This window comes from Leptonychotes weddellii, chromosome X (genome assembly GCF_054177405.1).
Source record: "Leptonychotes weddellii isolate Sample4059 chromosome X, ASM5417740v2, whole genome shotgun sequence".
NCBI classification, from domain to species: Eukaryota; Metazoa; Chordata; class Mammalia; order Carnivora; family Phocidae; genus Leptonychotes; species Leptonychotes weddellii.
This window is the reverse complement of record NC_138385.1, coordinates 93588489-93595006: the sequence shown is the minus strand read 5'-3', so window position 1 is coordinate 93595006 and position 6518 is coordinate 93588489.

Below are 6518 nucleotides of genomic sequence, written 5' to 3'. Positions count from 1 at the left end.
TAACATATATCTTGGCAGGGGTGGGGGGAGTAGGGGGGTGGGGGTGGGTAGAGATAAAAGAAGTTTCCAAAGGGATTTTTACAGGATCGTGGAGGTTGGGCTAATGTCAAGCTAAGGTTGTCTTTTGCCTTTAGCAAAGTATTCATGTTGTGGCGGTTGAGTTCCTGGAGGAAGGTCACTCTGCCTATCTCGAGTACTTGTCAATGCGCTGTAAATTATAAGGAAGTTTAATTTTCTTTTCTATATTTTGCCTTTGTTCCCCACATCAGTAAGTAAGTGTTTTCCTGAGTTCTGTGAGTCCTTCTAGGAAATTATCAAACCTGAGGAGGAGTTGGTGGGAACCCCCAAAGTTTTAGCCAAGTTGGACATAATAGCAGGTGGCCTGGGGACCTGGGACGTGTGACAGGTGTCTGAAGTTAAGTCTGTGGGACCAACCCTTTAAACCTGTGGAGTCTAATGTTAACTCTGGGTTGTTAGTGTTAGAATGGATTGTAGCGACACCCAGATGGTGCCAGAGAATTGGTGTTGGAAGATGCCACATATTTGGTGTCAGGGTCACTTAGCCCCAGTTTATAAATGGAAACAAACCATTTATAATGTTTTATAATGTTTTCACACAACTCAGCATTAAGTTAGTATGTGGGAAAGCTGTAATTCAAAAGTCCTGTTAACCATAATTTTGTTTTGTTTTATTTTTTTAATTGTAATTTCCTTGAAGGAAAGAACCTATCTTTCCTTTTAACATACTAAATTTTAATTTTAATTTATTTTAAATTAAAAAATTTTTATCAGTTATGTGTTCAGATCCCTCTCTTTTTTAAAGGTTTATTTATTTACTTTAGAGAGAGCGAGCAAGCACGAGCAGGAGGGGTGGAGGGAGAGGGAGAGAGAATCTCAAGCAGACTCCGCACTGAGCCTGGAACCCAACGTTGTGCTGGATCTTACAAACCTGAGATCACCACCCCAGCCGAAACCAAGAGTCTGGCACTCAACCAACTCCACCACCTAGGCACCCCTCAGATTTCTTGACCTTAATTGAATGCTTTCATCAATTAATTGCCTTGATGGATTGCTTGTAATTTTTACTGTTATTTGTTTGGTCAAAGTATTGTTACTCTTCTAAAGTTAGCAGGACAGAGAGCTGACTGAGGAAGTTTAAGATCTTTAGCTTGATTTTAAGTTCCTTCTATGTTTTAAATAGGACACAAATATCTCTAAATAAAAATAACTTCCTCCTAACCCATTTGGAATATATCCCAGACTTTTTCATGCCTTGGAAGTTGCTGCTGTCTAGTTATCATTACTATTTGTTTTTTCTCTTTAACATAAGTGACCCTCCCAGGAATAGTTTAATCACCAGATGTTTGGCTAGCAGCATTCTCCTTATTCTGGTTTTGCAGTTTTTCTGAAATAGGCTGAAAGGTAATCATGCCATTCCTTCCCTTGTTCTAAGCTGATTTTACTCAATTGCTCTTGAAACTTACTTTGGTAAGTGATTTGGAATCATAATGAAAAGAGAGAGGGGAGGGTGTATGTATTTTATACTGGTCCCAACTTAGGAATTGACGATTTTGATGCTCATTTTCAGTTTGAGAGGTTCTGAGTTCTTAGAAATGAAATTGTGGGGTTTGGAAGCTACAGGGGACCTCAGAGATCATCCAACAGAGGAGCTTTATTTTTTTTTAACTGAGGAAATGAAAGTTGTCAAGGTCAACTATAAGTCTGATACTTTGCCTTGGTGAGAAAAACCCAGGCTTTAGAATCTCTCTGATGTAATCTCCAGTCTGCAGTCACATCAGTTACAAGGACCACGAATCTGGATACATAATAAAGAAGATCAATTTGTGACAGCATTGACACTGTTTAGCCTGGAAGCCGCCTTCGTGAATTTTCCAAATTATTGGCAGTGTTTGAAAACACTTGATGTCTTCAGGTCCAGTAAACTCAACCATGTACTTTTATACTCTTCAATTAGTAGATTTTTCAAACTTCCAAAAAATAACAATAAATATCCTTTTTCAAATATAATTTTATGTAGAACCAGTATACAAAACAGATATAAGTGGTATTTAATTAGAATACAATTTTAAGTATAATTTTGATTTATTGGAAAATTAGTGAAAACTCAAATTTGTGAAATAGACCTATTTCCCTTCTTTCTCTAGCTTAAAAAAATTGAATGGATGTACCACAGTTCATTTATACAGGCCCCTATTGATGCATACTTAAAGGTTGTTTCCATTTTGCTTTTACAAACAATACTTCTGTGAATTATGTATGCTTATCTGTGTGTGTGTGTTTCTGATGATCAATTTCTAGAAATTTAATTGCTGTGACATTAGAATACGTTTGTTTTTAGTTTTGAAAGATATTATCAAATTAGCCTCCAAAAATTATATTAATATACATTCCCACCAGCAGTGTATGAATAAGCATAATTTCCTCATGCTCTCATCGACATGGCATGTTAATTTTGTTTTTTGCTAATCTGAGAAATTGAATCTCACTGTAGTTTTTTAAAAATTATATTTACTTATTAAAGTAATGTCTACACCCAACATGGGGCTTGAACTCACGACCCTGAGATCAAGAATCCCGTGCTCTACCCACTGAGCCAGCTACGCACCCTGAATCTCAGTGTAGTTTTAATCTTCAGTTTTCATTATATGTAAAGTTGAGTAACGTTTTATGTGTTTAAGAGCCAACCCTGAATCTCAGTGTAGTTTTAATCTTCAGTTTTTATTATATGTAAAGTCGAGTAACATTTTATGTAAGAGCCATTTGTGTTTCCTTTACTGTGAACTATTTGTTCATAGCACTTTAGCACTTTGCCCATTTTATTTATTTATTTATTTTTAAAGATTTATTTATTTTAGGTAAAGTGCCTAAGAGTGAGCAGGGAGAGGGGCCGAGGGAGAGGGAGAGAAATCCTCAAGCAGACTCCCGCTGAGCACGGATCCTGAGTTGGGACCTGATCCCAGCACCCCCAGGATCCTGAGATCATGACCTGAGCTGAAATCAAGAGTCAGATGCTTAACCAAAGGAGCCACCCAGGTGTCTCCCACTTTGCCCATTTTAAAAATTGGGTTTCTTCCTATCTTATTAAGCAGTAGGAATCTTTTATGTGTTAGGATGAACTCTTTGTGATATAAGTTACAAATTCTTTTCCTCGGTTTTTCATTTTTCTTTTCCCTTTGGTTTTTGTCTGTTTCATTTTTATATGTATCTAAATGCAAAATTAACATGGCTAAAGCAGAATCCTGGATTTCCCCCCTCCTCCCTTCCTTTAATCTGCTTTTCTAGTTTTCCTCAATCAAGAAACAACCTCCATCTACTCATAGCCCAAACTCCAAATCAAGAAGTTACCCTTGATTTCTCTCTCTCTCTCTCTCTCTCTCTCTTTTTTTTTTTTGAGATTTATTCCCTTTTGGGTGTAGGCACAGTGGGGTGGTACAGAGTACAGAGATTTGGAATAAGGCTTTGCAATTTTTTTAAGTAAACTACCCTCAATGTGAGGCTCAAACTCATGACCCCAACATCAAGAGTCACATGCTCTTCCCATTGAGCCAGCCATGCGCCAATCCTTGTTTTCTCTTATAGTTCCCATCTCTAATCCATCCTGAGTTGTATTGGTTTCCCCTCCAAATATATTTCTTAATTTATTCATTTTCTTTATATTCACCAACTAAGTCCATCCTGCCCTAATTCTTCACCTGGGTGTCTGCTGTGGTTTTCCACTTGTTATGCCCCCAAACTGGCATCTTCTCTTCCCTGTAATGAGCCATCCACTTCTCTGTAGCTTATATGATTTTTTTCCAAACACATATCATCTGATTGTCATACCACCCCCTGAACCCACCCCTCCCATTGTTCAAACCCTCCTGTGTCTCCTTGTGTCTTATGATAAAGATAATTATAACTATGTAAAATAACCTAATCTATTTATCCAGTCTCACCTGGTACTAGGTTATTAACTACCCCACCCCTGCTACCTTTGAGTCTCTTGTCTCTGTCATGTTCCCTTCTGACTTGGGACTTTCACATAAATTGTTCTCTCCTGGAGCATTCCTCCTCCTCCATAAGTTTATGTCTAATTGTCCTACAGATCTTAGCTTACTGGACACTCTCTCTGGAAAAGCCAACCTTCCCTAATTAGGTGGCAACCCTCTTAAAAGCCCTTGTAGCACCTTATATCTCTTTTCCATAGGACTTATATTTGCAATTTTATGCTTATTCTGTGATTCTTTGATAAACTCCATGAAGTAAGGAGTCTTGTCTGTTTCCTTTACTGATAAGTTCCTACTGTCTATTCCAGTGCCTAGCATATGGTTAGCTCTCAAGACATTTATTGAATGATTGTTTAATTAAAAGTTCACAGGTGTAGTGTTGTTTACAGAATGTACCATTTTACCCTTTCTGAAAAATGTGACTACTTTTGCTCTAGGCCAGTCTTTTTCATCTTTTCTGTAGGACTTGCCCAATACCACTAAGGTTCCGCAGTCTCATCTCCGAAGTCTTAAAGCATTTCAGGGATGAAATGTATCTAGGCCACTGGTCTTGATTTCATTTAAATCCTGTGAGTGTTCTTCAACAGTCTTGGACTTCAGTTCCTTCTATCTTTTTTCAGGTGAATGTTAGTTTTTTGTTGTTGTTGTTGTTGTTTTTGAGTAGAGGACAATAACTTAGATCCATTTTGTGATCCACATCAACTCAGCAATATCTAGGTGTGGTCCCCAACTTTTGTAAGTTTATTTTAAAATCAGTTATTTGGAATTTGGAGGTCAGAACAAATTATCCCATGGAAACCAAGATAAAGTTGATACTTATATATTCATGCAAGTACCTTCAAAACCTTTTTAACCAATAGTGTGTCTTTTTTTTTTTTTAAAGATTTTATTTATTTATCTGACAGAGAGAGACACAGCGAGAGAGGGAACACAAGCAGGGGGAGTGGGAGAGGGAGAAGCAGGCTTCCTGCCGAGCAGGGAGCCCCACGCGGGGCTCGATCCCAGGACCCTGGGATCATGACCTGAGCCGAAGGCAGATGCTTAACGACTGAGCCACCCAGGTACCCCCAATAGTGTGTCTTAAATAGTACAATATTGGGGTACCTGGTTGGCTCAATTGAAAGAGCATGCAACTCTTGTTCTCAGGGTCATGAGTTTGAGCCCCACATGGGGTGTAGAGATTACTTAAGTAAAAACAAAAAAAAAGTACAATATTAATTTGAACCCTGAATTTCTCTGATCTGAGTTGAGCTCTTTTTTTCAATCTGAATCATGAGGCCCTCGGAGTCTCAGAAAACTAAAGAGTTCTCTAGGATTAGCAGTGCTTAGGCGAAATATCAAGTAGCTGGGTAGAAGGAGATCCATTGAGTTGTTACTGAATTTCCTACCTTGTGGATGGATTGTAGAGAGTGGGGGGAGGTAAAGCTACGTTTGGAAGTTTGAAATGTTTATGTATTAAACTGTGTGTATGTTACTCATGATAGTCAAATATCAGTTGGATTTAATAATGGGAATTGATTTATAGAGAATGAATTGATAAATCACTTTTTCTACTATTGGTAGAATAAAGAAAAATTATTAATTATGGGTGATGTGGTCTCATCTAGGAGGAAAACTAGTGCATTTTCTCCTCACTTATATGCAACACGGAGAAATTCTCCAAGGAGAGTAATTAGGATTTTTTTGTTTTTTTGCAAGGCTGTGCTTTCCATAGACATGGTTTCTTTCTATACATGGATCATGAGTTTTAAGATGCTTTCAAACCATTTAAACTTTCTTATAACAAGTTTCGTCATGTACCAAATTCATTCCTGTGCCGTTTTCAGTGACAAAATGGTTCTCTCATTTGTATGTATAAAAACAATGCCAGAGACAAGAACAAAACTCATGATTCAACTGATTTTGGTACTCTCTTTGGGAAGAAGAAAAGACCCGTTGAGATGAAGATTATAATTTCAGCACAAAGGAAACATTCAAGGCCCAGGCAACTCTTAAATTCAATACTAATAATACATGAAATAAATTATAAGCCTTCCATTTCTGTCAGTTCTTGTAGGTACTTGCTTGCTAATACAGAGACAAGTTTGCTTAATTCTAGGTGTATTTCTTAGTGCAGAACACATCCACTTTAAAGTTTATTCTGTTATTTGTTTACAAAGTTAATACTAAAAAAACTCAAGGTTTTTAAAAGATTCTTAGAATTTTCATGTTGGAAGGGATCTTAGAGGACATCTAGTTTAGTGCATGACTTTCCTACCATGGCCAGGCCAAACTGCATCCAGCGGCCTCTTCCTGCCCCCTGCTGGTCCCCTTCTTGTCTGCTATGCTTCAGATCACAGGTCTTTGTTCCTTGAAATTGTCAAACTCTGTGGGTCTTTGTACTTCTGGAATGCTCTTCACCCATCCCTGTTCCTGTGGCTTGTTTCTTTACATTAAACAGATTTTGCTCAAATCTCAACTCCTCAGACAGGCCTTTCCCAGGCCACCCTATCTAAAAGAGGGTCATCTCCC